Here is a 13,383-nt window from a genome sequence, read left to right as displayed (position 1 = left end):
GCACCAGGGTCACTCCAACCAGGATATCCGGACCGTCAGCCAGATGCTGACTCTGGCCCAAAGACTTCTACTCAGTATGGAGCTCCAGGCCACTTTGCAGCCCCTGGTGAGGGAGGTGTACATACCATGAATTGTGGGACCTTCAGAGCTTTTCACTTTTCGGAAAATAGCTCCTGTTGGGGCTACAAGATGGAGTGTGAAGAGGGCCTTGGGCCACAGGGAGGTGCCTGTGGACTAGGGGGAGTTCATGCACCCCTTCTTTCCCCAGAGGGGCTGGACTCAGGTGAGTATGGGGGTGGGGGCTCCTGCACTTCGACACAGGCAGCGGGAGGGTTTTCTCCCCATTCCCTCTGCACTCCCAACTTGAGCTATACTTTTTAAGAAAGTGATTCACCCTGCCTTTGCCCCCTTCCCCAGAACAGAACACGTTGATCATGGGCGATATTTTTCATTGTGCCAAACAGTTGCCATGACCGTCATTAAACCTGTTTAACACCAAATAATAAGGAAAATAAAATAAAAAATTCGGGCTTGGTGCAGAAACTCACCCCAAATAAATCACCTACCAAAATATTTACATAATGGTGGAAATATTCCAAACTTCAATATTTTGGGATTTATACACAAAAGATAAACAAATTAGAGGCCAAGAGGCTGCCGGAAGGGAAAAACGGGGCCTGGGAAGGCCGTTGTGAGGAATGAGCTGGGCCTAAAGAGGCCACTGGCAGGCGGGAGCTGGGCCTGCCGAAGCGGCCGAGAGGCAGGAGCTTTGGACTCGGGAGGCCGCAATGAGGCGAGAGCTAGCTGGGCATGGAGAGTCCGCTGTGAGTCCGCTGTGAGTCCGGGCCCGTGCAGGCCTTCGAGAGGCAGGAGGCCGGGCCTGCAAAGGCCCACTGGAGGTCAAGTTCTGGGCCTGAAGAGGCCACCAAAAGTCAAAAGCGGGGCCTGGGAAGGCCGCCAAGAGCCATGAGCTGGTCTGGGCTGAAAGAGGCCACTGGGAGGCAGGAGGAGCGGGGCCTGGAGAGGCTGACTCGAGGAAGTTTTGCACCTGGAGAGGCCGCCGAGAGGACGGAGCTGGGCCCGGGGAGGCCGACTTGCTGCTCTTCCGGGCCCAATTCCAGGCCGACTTGACGACGACTTGGGCCTGCTGGGAGCTGGGCAGGAGCTGAGTCCAAAGACGTTGTTGGGAGGCCAGAGTCAGGCCTGGAGACGCAGCCGGGAGGAAGAGCTGGGCCCGGAGAGGATGCCGGGAGGCTGCAAGTGGGTCTGGAGAGGCCGATTTGAGGAGGCCCGGCCTCCGCCTCCCGCATGGCGGCCTCTGCAGGCAGAGCTGTTTCTCCTGGCTGCATCTCCCGCCTCCCAGCAAACAAGCTTTTTTGGCTCAGCTCCCGCCTGCGTTTGTAGACCCCGAAGTTTCTGCAACCAAGCTCTTCAGACCCACATCCCACCTCCCAGTACCTGAACAGTCCCAGCTCCGGCTGGAGAACAGAGTCTGTAGGCCCCGCTGTTGCCTCCCAGGGGAGTCTCCAAGCCCAGCTCTCACCCCACCACGACCTCCCAGGCCCAAGTCGCTGCCTGCCTCACAGCAGCCCGCGTGCGACCCTGCTCCTCCCTCACGGTGGCCTGTTGAGGCAGGGGGTCACGCTGACCTCTCTCAGCGTGGGAGGGGCCGGTGTGAGGCAAGGGCTCACGCCGACCTCTCTCAGCGTGGGAGGGGCCGGTGTGAGGCAAGGGGCTGACGCCGACCTCTCTCACCGTGGGAGGGGCCGGTGTGAGGCAAGGGCTCACACTGACCTCTCTCAGCGTGGGAGGGGCCGGTGTGAGGCAAGGGGCGGACGCCGACCTCTCTCAGCGTGGGAGGGGCCGGTGTGAGGCAAGGGCTCACACTGACCTCTCTCAGCGTGGGAGGGGCCGGTGTGAGGCAAGGGGCTGACGCCGACCTCTCTCAGCGTGGGAGGGGCGGGTGTGAGGCAAGGGGCTCACGCCGACCTCTCTCAGCGTGGGAGGGGCCGGTGTGAGGCAAGAGGCTGACGCTGACCTCTCTCACCATGGGAGGGGCCGGTGTGAGGCAAGGGCTCACGCCGACCTCTCTCAGCGTGGGAGGGGCCGGTGTGAGGTAAGGGGGTGACGCTGACCTCTCTCACCGTGGGAGGGGCCGGTGTGAGTCAAGGGCTCACGCCGACCTCTCTCAGCGTGGGAGGGGCCGATGTGAGGCAAGGGGCTCACGCTGACCTCTCTCAGCGTGGGAGGGGCCGGTGTGAGGCAAGGGCTCACGCTGACCTCTCTCAGCGTGGGAGGAGCCAGTGTGTGGCAGGGGCTCATGCCTCTGGGCAGGGTACCAGAGGCATGGGCATCAACAGGCCACCGTGAGGGAGGAGCTGGGCCGCATGCGGGCTGCTGGGAGGCAGGCAGGGACTTGGCCCCGGGTGGCCGCCGTGGGGGCGAGAGCTGGGCCTGGAGAGGCCCCTGGGAGGCAAGAGCGGGACCTGCAGAGGCCGTTCTCCAACCATTGCTGGGCCTGTACAGGCCACCGGGTGGCAGGAATGAGGCCCAAAGAACTTGGCTGGAGAAAGTTCGGGACCTACAAAGGCGGTTGGGAGCTGGGCAGGAGTTGAGCCAAAAGAGCTTGCTTACTTGCTGGGAGGCACGGCTGGGAGATGCTGACTTCAGGACAACTTGGGCCTGCAGAGGTCACCGGGAGGCCCAAGCTTGGCGTGGAGGAGCCCACCGACCGGAGACCATTTGGGGCCTGCAGGTGCCATTGGAGGGCAGGAGCTCATCGTGGAGGGGGCACCGTGAGGCCTGACCTGGGCCTGGGGAGCTTGGCTTGAGGAAGCTGTGGGCCGACCAAGGACGCCAGGAGATGGGTAGGCACTGAGTCCAAAGACGTTGTTGAGAGGCAGGAGTCGGGCCTGGAGACACAGCCAGGAAGAGGAGCTTGGCCCGGAGAGGACGCCTGGAGGGTGCAAGTGGGTCTGGAGAGGCCGACTTGAGGAGGTTCTCAGCCCGGAGAGGCCGCCGGAAGGGAAAAACTGGGACTGGAAAGGCTGTTGTGAGGAATGAGCCCCATGGGCCTGAAGAGGCCACTGGCAGGCGGGAGCTGGGTGTGTAGAAGCTGCTGAAAGGTTGGGAGCTTGGCTTGGGGGGTCCACAGTGAGGCAGACGCTGGGCCTGAAGAATCTGCTTAAAAAGATTTAAGCACATTTACATTTATTAGGCACTTTATTTCCATTATTACATATATCTAAATATATATATACGTATTATATATCCGATATATAATAAAATAACTATACAACTCACCATAATGTAGAATCAGTGGGCGTGTTAAGCTTGTTTTCCTGAAACTGGATGGTCCCACCTGAGCGTGATGGGAGAAAGTGACAGATCAATAGGTATTAGATTCTCATAAGAACAGCGCAACCTAGATCCCTCACATGCACGGTTCACAACAGGGTGCGTTCTCCTATGAGAATCTAATGCTGCTGCTCATCTGAGAAGGTGGAGCTCAGGCGGGAATGTGAGCAAAGGGGAGTGGCTGTAAATACAGACGAAGCTTCCCTCACTCCCTCACTCGACACCACTCACCTGCTGTGTGGCTCCTTACGGCTCCATGGCTCAGGGGTTGGGGAACCCTGCTCAAGTGCATCCAAAGCGACCCTTCCCACACCAGTCTTCATAGTAGTCAAGGGCAGCAACCACTTAGCCCCCAAGGCATGTGCCTCAGCTGGCATTTCATCACAATAAACAGTAAGTGGTAGCTTGAGTCACTGTGAGGTCACTTCCTGGAAATCACCCTAACCCTGGGCCCTGACCCTAAAACCCTAACCCTGGGCCATGACCCTAAAACCCTAACCCTGGGTCCTGACCCTAAAACCCTAACCCTGGGCCCTGACCCTAAAACCCAGACCCTGGGCCCTGACCCTAAAAACCTAACCCTGGGCCCAGGCCCTGACCCTAAAACCCTAACCCTGGGCCCTGACCCTGACCCTAAAACCCTAACCCTGGGCCCTGGCCCTGACCCTAAAACCCTAACCCTGGGCCCAGGCCCTGACCCTAAAACCCTAACCCTGGGCACTGGCCCTAACCCTAAAACCCTAACCCTGGGCCCTGGACCTGACCCTAAAACCCTAACCCTGGGACCTGGCACTGATCCTAAAACCCTAACCCTGGGCCCTGGCCCTAACCCTAAAACCCTAACCCTGGGCCCTGGACCTGACCCTAAAACCCTAACCCTGGGCCCTGGCACTGATCCTAAAACCCTAACCCTGGGCCCTGGCCCTGAGCCTAAAACCCTAACCCTGGGCCCTGGCCCTGACCCTAAAACCCCAACCCTGGGCCCTGGCCCCGAGCCTAAAACCCTAACCCTGGGCCCTGGCCCTGAGCCTAAAACCCTAACCCTGGGCCCTGGCCCTGACCCTAAAACCCTAACCCTGGGCCCTGGCCCTGAGCCTAAAACCCTAACCCTGGGCCCTGGCCCTGAGCCTAAAACCCTAACCCTGGGCACTGGCCCTGAGCCTAAAACCCTAACCCTGGGCCCTGACCCTAAAACAACCCTAACTTTGGGCCCTGGCCCTGACCCTAAAACACCCCTAGCCCTGGGCCCTGGCCCTGACCCTAAAACAACCCTAACCCTGGGCCCTGGCCCTGACCCTAAAACAACCCTAACCCTGGGCCGTGGCCCAAATTGTAATGAGGTCTGTTGGGCAAAATTCCATATAAGCATAGTATAAATTAATAAAGCAAATCGTGATAAATTAGTACGATTGACTTTCTGGAGTTTCTGACAATAAAAGTAAGGAAAATGCAGAACACAAAGACAGAGAGTAAAAAGAGAAATTAGGAAAGCATTCTACATGTTTAATAGGAAGACACTGGCCGTGTTCGTGCAGCGGCAGTATGTCGTGACATGACATACTTTGGAGAGAAGTTAACAGATGAGGAAGTTGATAAAAATCATCAGAGAAGCAAAATACTGGTAGCGACACTCAAGGAAACCACGAAATTTCCATAACTTATGTCAGCAAAGTGGGAAGATTGTACAGTGTGTGTTGAAGTTCCTATACAACATTGTTTATCTGCCGTTTGTTTGTTTGTAAGGAATGTATATACTAAGAGTTCTTCTTGCTGTCAAAAGAATATGTGTGAATAAGTCATTTTAACTTATTCTTCTGTTTTTCTTTTATCTTCCTGCCATCATCCCACAGCCTTACTTTAGAAATTTTTTCTTTAGAAAATTGAACAAGTGCCCCTTGTGGTGGCACATACCTCGAGGATGGGAGGCAGGGGTGGAAGGGTCACTTGAGGCCATTAGTTTGACAGCAGCCTGGCCAACAAAGTGAGACCCCATGTCTGCAAAACAATTTAAAAATTAGCCAAGTATCGTCATGTATACCTACAGTCCCAGCTACCTCAACTTACGGAGAAAGTTCAGGGCCTGGAGAGAAGGCTGGGAGGCAGGAGCTGGGTCTAAAGAGGCCATTGTAACGATGGAGCTGTGCCTGTGGAGGCTGTTGTGAGGCAGTAGGCTCATCTGCGGAGACTGCCGTGAGGTAGGGTATGGGCCTCAATAGGCCATTGTGAGTCATGAGCTTGGTCTGTAGAGGCTGACTGGAGAGAGTTCTGGGCCTGGCGAGGCTGCCGGGAGGTAGGAGCTGGGCCAAAAGATTTAAGCACATTTACGTTTATTAGGCACTTCATTTCCATTATTACACTGGAATATATAATAAAATAATTATAGAACTCACCATAATGTAGAATCAGTGGGCGTGTTAAGCTTGTTTTCCTGAAACTGGATGGTCCCACCTGAGCGTGATGGGAGAAAGTGACAGATCAATAGGTATTAGATTCTCATAAGCACAGCGCAACCTAGATCCCTCACATGCACGGTTCACAACAGGGTGCGTTCTCCTATGAGAATCTAATGCTGCTGCTCATCTGAGAAGGTGGAGCTCAGGCGGGAATGTGAGCAAAGGGGAGTGGCTGTAAATACAGACGAAGCTTCCCTCACTCCCTCACTCGACACCACTCACCTGCTGTGTGGCTCCTTACGGCTCCATGGCTCAGGGGTTGGGGACCCCTGCTCAAGTGCATCCAAAGCGACCCTTCCCACACCAGTCTTCATAGTAGTCAAGGGCAGCAACCAATTAGCTGCCAAGGCATGTGCCTCAGCTGGCATTTCATCACAATCAACAGTAAGTGGTAGCCTGAGTCACTGTGAGGTCACTTCCTGGAAATCACCCTAACCCTGGGCCCCGGGCCCTGACCCTAAAACCCTAACCCTGGGCCCCGGGCCCGGACCCTGAAGCCCTAACCCTGGGCCCCGGGCCCTGACCCGGAAGCCCTAACCCTGGGCCCCGGGCCCTGACCCTGAAGCCCTAACCCTGGGCCCCGGGCCCTGGCCCTGAAGCCCTAACCCTGGGCCCCGGGCCCTGGCCCTGAAACCCTAACCCTGGGCCCCGGGCCCTGACCCTGAAGCCCTAACCCTGGGCCCCGGTCCCTGACCCTAAAACTCTAACCCTGGGCCCCGGGCCCTGATCCTAAAACCCTAACCCTGGGCCCTGACCCTAAAACAACCCTAACCCTGGGCCCTTACCCTAAAACAACCCTAACCCTGTGCCCTGACCCTAAAACAACCCTATTCCTGGGCCCTGACCCTAAAACAACCCTAACCCTGGGCCCTGATCCTAAAACAACCCTAACCCTGGGACCGGGCACTGATCCTAAAACAACCCTAACCCTGGGCCCTGGCCCTGACCCTACAACAACCCTAACCCTGGGCCCTGGCACAGACCAAAAAACAACCCTAAACCTGGGCCCTGGACCTGACCCTAAAATAAACCTAACCCTGGGCCATGGAACTGAGCCTAAAACCCAAACCCTGGGCCCTGGCCCTGAGCCTAAAACCCTAACCCAGGGCCCTGACCCTAAAACAACCCTAACCCTGGGCCCTGGCCCTGACCCTAAAACAACCCTAAACCTGGCCCAGGCCCTGACCCTAAAACAACCCTAACAGTGGGCCCTGGACCTGACCCTAAAACAACCCTAACCCTGGGCCCTGGCCCTGACCCTAAAACAACCCTAAACCTGGGCCCTGGCCCTGACCCTAAAACAACCCTAACCCTGGGCCCTGACCCTGACTCTAAAACACTAACCCTGGGACCTGGCCCTGAGCCTAAAACCCTAACCCTGGGCCCCGGCCCTGAGCCTAAAACCCTAACCCTGGGCCCCGGCCCTGAGCCTAAAACCCTAACCCTGGGCCGTGGCCCTGAGCCTAAAACCCTAACCCTGGGCCCTGGACCTGAGCCTACAACCCAAACCCTGGGCCCTGGCCCTGAGCCTTAAACCCTAACCCTGGGCCCTGGCCCAGATCCTAAAACCCTAACCGTGGGCCCTGACCCTAAAACAACCCTAACCCTGGGCCCTGAACCTAAAACAACCCCAACCCTGGGCCCTAACACTAAAACAACCCTAACCCTTGGCCCTGACCCTAAAACAACCCTAACCCTGGGCCCTGACCCTAAAACAACCCTAACCCTGGGCTCTGACTCTAAAACAACCCTAACCCTGGCCGCTGACCCTAAAACAAACCTAACCCTCGCCGCTGACCCTAAAGCAACCCTAACCCTGGGCCCTGACCCTAAAACAAGCCTAACCCTAGGCCCTGACCCTAAAACAACCCTAACCCTGGACCCTGACCCTGAAACAACCCTAACCCTGGGCACTGACACTGAATCAACCCTAACCCTGGGCCCTGACCCTGAAATTACCCTAACCCTGGGCCCTGACCCTGAAACAACCCTAACCCTGGGCCCTGACACTGAAACAACCCTAACCCTGGGCCCTGACCCTCAAACAATCCTAACCCTGGGCCCTGACCCTGAAACAACCCTAACCCTGGGCCGTGACCCTGAAACAACGCTAACCCTGGGCCCTGACCCTGAAACAAACCTAACCCTGGGCCCAGACCCTGAAACAACCTTAACCCTGGGCCCTGACCCTAAAACAACCCTAACCCGGGGCCCTGACCCTAAAACAACCCTAACCCGGGGCCCTGACCCTAAAACAACCCTATTCCTGGGCCCTGACCCTAAAACAACCCTAACCCTGGGCCCTGACCCTAAAACAACCCTAACCGTGGGACCGGGCACTGATCCTAAAACAACCCTAACCCTGGGCCCTGGCCCTGACCCTACAACAACCCTAACCCTGGGCCCTGGCACAGACCATAAAACAACCCTAAACCTGGGCCCTGGCCCTGACCCTAAAATAAACCTAACCCTGGGCCATGGCCCTGAGCCTAAAACCCAAACCGTGGACCCTGGCCCTGAGCCTAAAACCCTAACTCTGGGCCCTGACCCTAAAACAACCCTAACCCTGGGCCCTGGACCTGACCCTAAAACAACCCTAACCCTGGGCCCTGGCCCTGACCCTAAAACAACCCTAACCCTGGGCCCTGGCCCTGACCCTAAAACAACCCTAATCCTGGGCCCTGACCCTGACTCTAAAACACTAACCCTCGGACCTGGCCCTGAGCCTAAAACCCTCACCCTGGGCCCTAACCCTAAAACAACCCTAACCCTGGACCCTGACTTTAAAACAACCCTAACCCTGGGCCCTGGCCCTGACCCTAAAACAACCCTAACCCTGGGCCCTGGCCCTGACCCTAAAACAACCCTAATCCTGGGCCCTGACCCTGACTCTAAAACACTAACCCTCGGACCTGGCCCTGAGCCTAAAACCCTAACCCTGGGCCCTAACCCTAAAACAACCCTAACCCTGGACCCTGACTTTAAAACAACCCTAACCCTGGGCCCTGAACCTAAAACAACCCTAACCCTGGGCCCTGACAGTAAAACAACCCTAGCCCTGGGCCCTGACCCTAAAACAACCCTAACTTTGGGCCCTGGCCCTGACCCTAAAACAACCCTAACCCTGGGCCCTGGCCCTGACCCTAAAACAACGCTAACCCTGGGCCCTGGCCCTGACCCTAAAACAACCCTAACCCAGGGCCTTGGACCTGAGCCTAAAACCCTAACCCTGGGCCCTGACCCTGAAACAACCCTAACCCTGGGCCCTGACCCTGAAGCAACCTTAACCCTGGGCTCTGACCCTAAAACAACCCTAACCCTGGGCACTGACCCTAAAACAACCCTAACCCTGGGCCCTGACCCTAAAACCCTAACCCTGGGCCATGACCCTAAAACCCTAACCCTGGGCACTGACCCTAAAAACCTAACCCTGGGCCCAGGCCCTGACCCTAAAACCCTAACCCTGGGCCCTGGCCCTGACCCTGAAACCCTAACCCTGGGCCCTGGCCCTGACCCTGAAACCCTAACCCTGGGCCCTGGCCCTGACCCTAAAACCCTAACCCTGGGCACTGGCCCTAACCCTAAAACCCTAACCCTGGGCCCTGGACCTGACCCTAAAACCCTAACAATGGGCCCTGGACCTGACCCTAAAACCCTAACCCTGGGCCCTGGCACTGATCCTAAAACCCTAACCCTGGGCCCTGGCCCTGAGCCTAAAACCCTAACCCTGGGCCCTGGCCCTGACCCTAAAACCCTAACCCTGGGCCCTGGCCCCGAGCCTAAAACCCTAACCCTGGGCCCTGGCCCTGAGCCTAAAACCCTAACCCTGGGCCCTGGCCCTAACCCTAAAACCCTAACCCTGGGCCCCGGGCCCGGACCCTGAAGCTCTAACCCTGGGCCCCGGGCCCTGACCCGGAAGCCCTAACCCTGGGCCCCGGGCCCTGACCCTGAAGCCCTAACCCTGGGCCCCGGGCCCTGGCCCTGAAGCCCTAACCCTGGGCCCCGGGCCCTGGCCCTGAAGCCCTAACCCTGGGCCCCGGGCCCTGGCACTGAAGCCCTAACCCTGGGCCCCGGGCCCTGACCCTGAAGCCCTAACCCTGGGCCCCGGTCCCTGACCCTAAAACTCTAACCCTGGGCCCCGGGCCATGATCCTAAAACCCTAACCCTGGGCCCTGACCCTAAAACAACCCTAACCCTGGGCCCTTACCCTAAAACAACCCTAACCCTGTTCCCTGACCCTAAAACAACCCTATTCCTGGGCCCTGACCCTAAAACAACCCTAACCCTGGGCCCTGACCCTAAAACAACCCTAACCCTGGGACCGGGCACTGATCCTAAAACAACCCTAACCCTGGGCCCTGGCCCTGACCCTACAACAACCCTAACCCTGGGCCCTGGCACAGACCAAAAAACAACCCTAAACCTGGGCCCTGGACCTGACCCTAAAATAAACCTAACCCTGGGCCATGGAACTGAGCCTAAAACCCAAACCCTGGGCCCTGGCACTGAGCCTAAAACCCTAACCCAGGGCCCTGACCCTAAAACAACCCTAACCCTGGGCCCTGGCCCTGACCCTAAAACAACCCTAAACCTGGCCCAGGCCCTGACCCTAAAACAACCCTAACAGTGGGCCCTGGACCTGACCCTAAAACAACCCTAACCCTGGGCCCTGGCCCTGACCCTAAAACAACCCTAAACCTGGGCCCTGGCCCTGACCCTAAAACAACCCTAACCCTGGGCCCTGACCCTGACTCTAAAACACTAACCCTGGGACCTGGCCCTGACCCTAAAACCCTAACCCTGGGCCCAGGCCCTGACCCTAAAACCCTAACCCTGGGCCCTGACCCTGACCCTAAAACCCTAACCCTGGGCCCAGGCCCTGACCCTAAAACCCTAACCCTGGGCCCTGACCCTGACCCTAAAACCCTAACCCTGGGCCCTGGCCCTGACCCTAAAACCCTAACCCTGGGCCCAGGCCCTGACCCTAAAACCCTAACGCTGGGCACTGGCCCTAACCCTAAAACCCTAACCCTGGGCCCTGGCCCTGAGCCTAAAACCCTAACCCTGGGCCCTGGCCCTGACCCTAAAACCCTAACCCTGGGCCCTGGCCCTGAGCCTAAAACCCTAACCCTGGGCACTGGCCCTGAGCCTAAAACCCTAACCCTGGGCCCTGACCCTAAAACAACCCTAACTTTGGGCCCTGGCCCTGACCCTAAAACACCCCTAGCCCTGGGCCCTGGCCCTGACCCTAAAACAACCCTAACCCTGGGCCCTGGCCCTGACCCTAAAACAACCCTAACCCTGGGCCGTGGCCCAAATTGTAATGAGGTCTGTTGGGCAAAATTCCATATAAGCATAGTATAAATTAATAAAGCAAATCGTGATAAATTAGTACGATTGACTTTCTGGAGTTTCTGACAATAAAAGTAAGGAAAATGCAGAACACAAAGACAGAGAGTAAAAAGAGAAATTAGGAAAGCATTCTACATGTTTAATAGGAAGACACTGGCCGTGTTCGTGCAGCGGCAGTATGTCGTGACATGACATACTTTGGAGAGAAGTTAACAGATGAGGAAGTTGATAAAAATCATCAGAGAAGCAAAATACTGGTAGCGACACTCAAGGAAACCACGAAATTTCCATAACTTATGTCAGCAAAGTGGGAAGATTGTACAGTGTGTGTTGAAGTTCCTATACAACATTGTTTATCTGCCGTTTGTTTGTTTGTAAGGAATGTATATACTAAGAGTTCTTCTTGCTGTCAAAAGAATATGTGTGAATAAGTCATTTTAACTTATTCTTCTGTTTTTCTTTTATCTTCCTGCCATCATCCCACAGCCTTACTTTAGAAATTTTTTCTTTAGAAAATTGAACAAGTGCCCCTTGTGGTGGCACATACCTCGAGGATGGGAGGCAGGGGTGGAAGGGTCACTTGAGGCCATTAGTTTGACAGCAGCCTGGCCAACAAAGTGAGACCCCATGTCTGCAAAACAATTTAAAAATTAGCCAAGTATCGTCATGTATACCTACAGTCCCAGCTACCTCAACTTACGGAGAAAGTTCAGGGCCTGGAGAGAAGGCTGGGAGGCAGGAGCTGGGTCTAAAGAGGCCATTGTAACGATGGAGCTGTGCCTGTGGAGGCTGTTGTGAGGCAGTAGGCTCATCTGCGGAGACTGCCGTGAGGTAGGGTATGGGCCTCAATAGGCCATTGTGAGTCATGAGCTTGGTCTGTAGAGGCTGACTGGAGAGAGTTCTGGGCCTGGCGAGGCTGCCGGGAGGTAGGAGCTGGGCCAAAAGATTTAAGCACATTTACGTTTATTAGGCACTTCATTTCCATTATTACACTGGAATATATAATAAAATAATTATAGAACTCACCATAATGTAGAATCAGTGGGCGTGTTAAGCTTGTTTTCCTGAAACTGGATGGTCCCACCTGAGCGTGATGGGAGAAAGTGACAGATCAATAGGTATTAGATTCTCATAAGCACAGCGCAACCTAGATCCCTCACATGCACGGTTCACAACAGGGTGCGTTCTCCTATGAGAATCTAATGCTGCTGCTCATCTGAGAAGGTGGAGCTCAGGCGGGAATGTGAGCAAAGGGGAGTGGCTGTAAATACAGACGAAGCTTCCCTCACTCCCTCACTCGACACCACTCACCTGCTGTGTGGCTCCTTACGGCTCCATGGCTCAGGGGTTGGGGACCCCTGCTCAAGTGCATCCAAAGCGACCCTTCCCACACCAGTCTTCATAGTAGTCAAGGGCAGCAACCAATTAGCTGCCAAGGCATGTGCCTCAGCTGGCATTTCATCACAATCAACAGTAAGTGGTAGCCTGAGTCACTGTGAGGTCACTTCCTGGAAATCACCCTAACCCTGGGCCCCGGGCCCTGACCCTAAAACCCTAACCCTGGGCCCCGGGCCCGGACCCTGAAGCCCTAACCCTGGGCCCCGGGCCCTGACCCGGAAGCCCTAACCCTGGGCCCCGGGCCCTGACCCTGAAGCCCTAACCCTGGGCCCCGGGCCCTGGCCCTGAAGCCCTAACCCTGGGCCCCGGGCCCTGGCCCTGAAGCCCTAACCCTGGGCCCCGGGCCCTGACCCTGAAGCCCTAACCCTGGGCCCCGGTCCCTGACCCTAAAACTCTAACCCTGGGCCCCGGGCCCTGATCCTAAAACCCTAACCCTGGGCCCTGACCCTAAAACAACCCTAACCCTGGGCCCTTACCCTAAAACAACCCTAACCCTGTGCCCTGACCCTAAAACAACCCTATTCCTGGGCCCTGACCCTAAAACAACCCTAACCCTGGGCCCTGATCCTAAAACAACCCTAACCCTGGGACCGGGCACTGATCCTAAAACAACCCTAACCCTGGGCCCTGGCCCTGACCCTACAACAACCCTAACCCTGGGCCCTGGCACAGACCAAAAAACAACCCTAAACCTGGGCCCTGGACCTGACCCTAAAATAAACCTAACCCTGGGCCATGGAACTGAGCCTAAAACCCAAACCCTGGGCCCTGGCCCTGAGCCTAAAACCCTAACCCAGGGCCCTGACCCTAAAACAACCCTAAC

At 56.6% G+C, this 13,383-nt stretch overlaps 1 long non-coding RNA gene and 1 pseudogene across 1 annotated transcript; both read right to left on the bottom strand.

The window, feature by feature from the left end:
• Window positions 1-13,383, bottom strand: part of LOC115931430 (putative uncharacterized protein FLJ44672) — a 54,041-nt pseudogene that overhangs the window by 25,782 nt on the left and 14,876 nt on the right.
• On the bottom strand, window positions 433-3,985 carry LOC134759268 (uncharacterized). The gene is made up of 2 exons (XR_010135347.1): window positions 3,304-3,985; window positions 433-3,180 (listed from the first exon to the last, which is right to left on the bottom strand). It is a non-coding gene; the product is annotated as an uncharacterized lncRNA (long non-coding RNA).

The sequence above is a fragment of the Gorilla gorilla genome, chromosome 8 (genome assembly GCF_029281585.2).
Source record: "Gorilla gorilla gorilla isolate KB3781 chromosome 8, NHGRI_mGorGor1-v2.1_pri, whole genome shotgun sequence".
Taxonomy (NCBI): Eukaryota; Metazoa; Chordata; class Mammalia; order Primates; family Hominidae; genus Gorilla; species Gorilla gorilla.
This window is presented reverse-complemented; position numbering and strand designations above follow the sequence as displayed.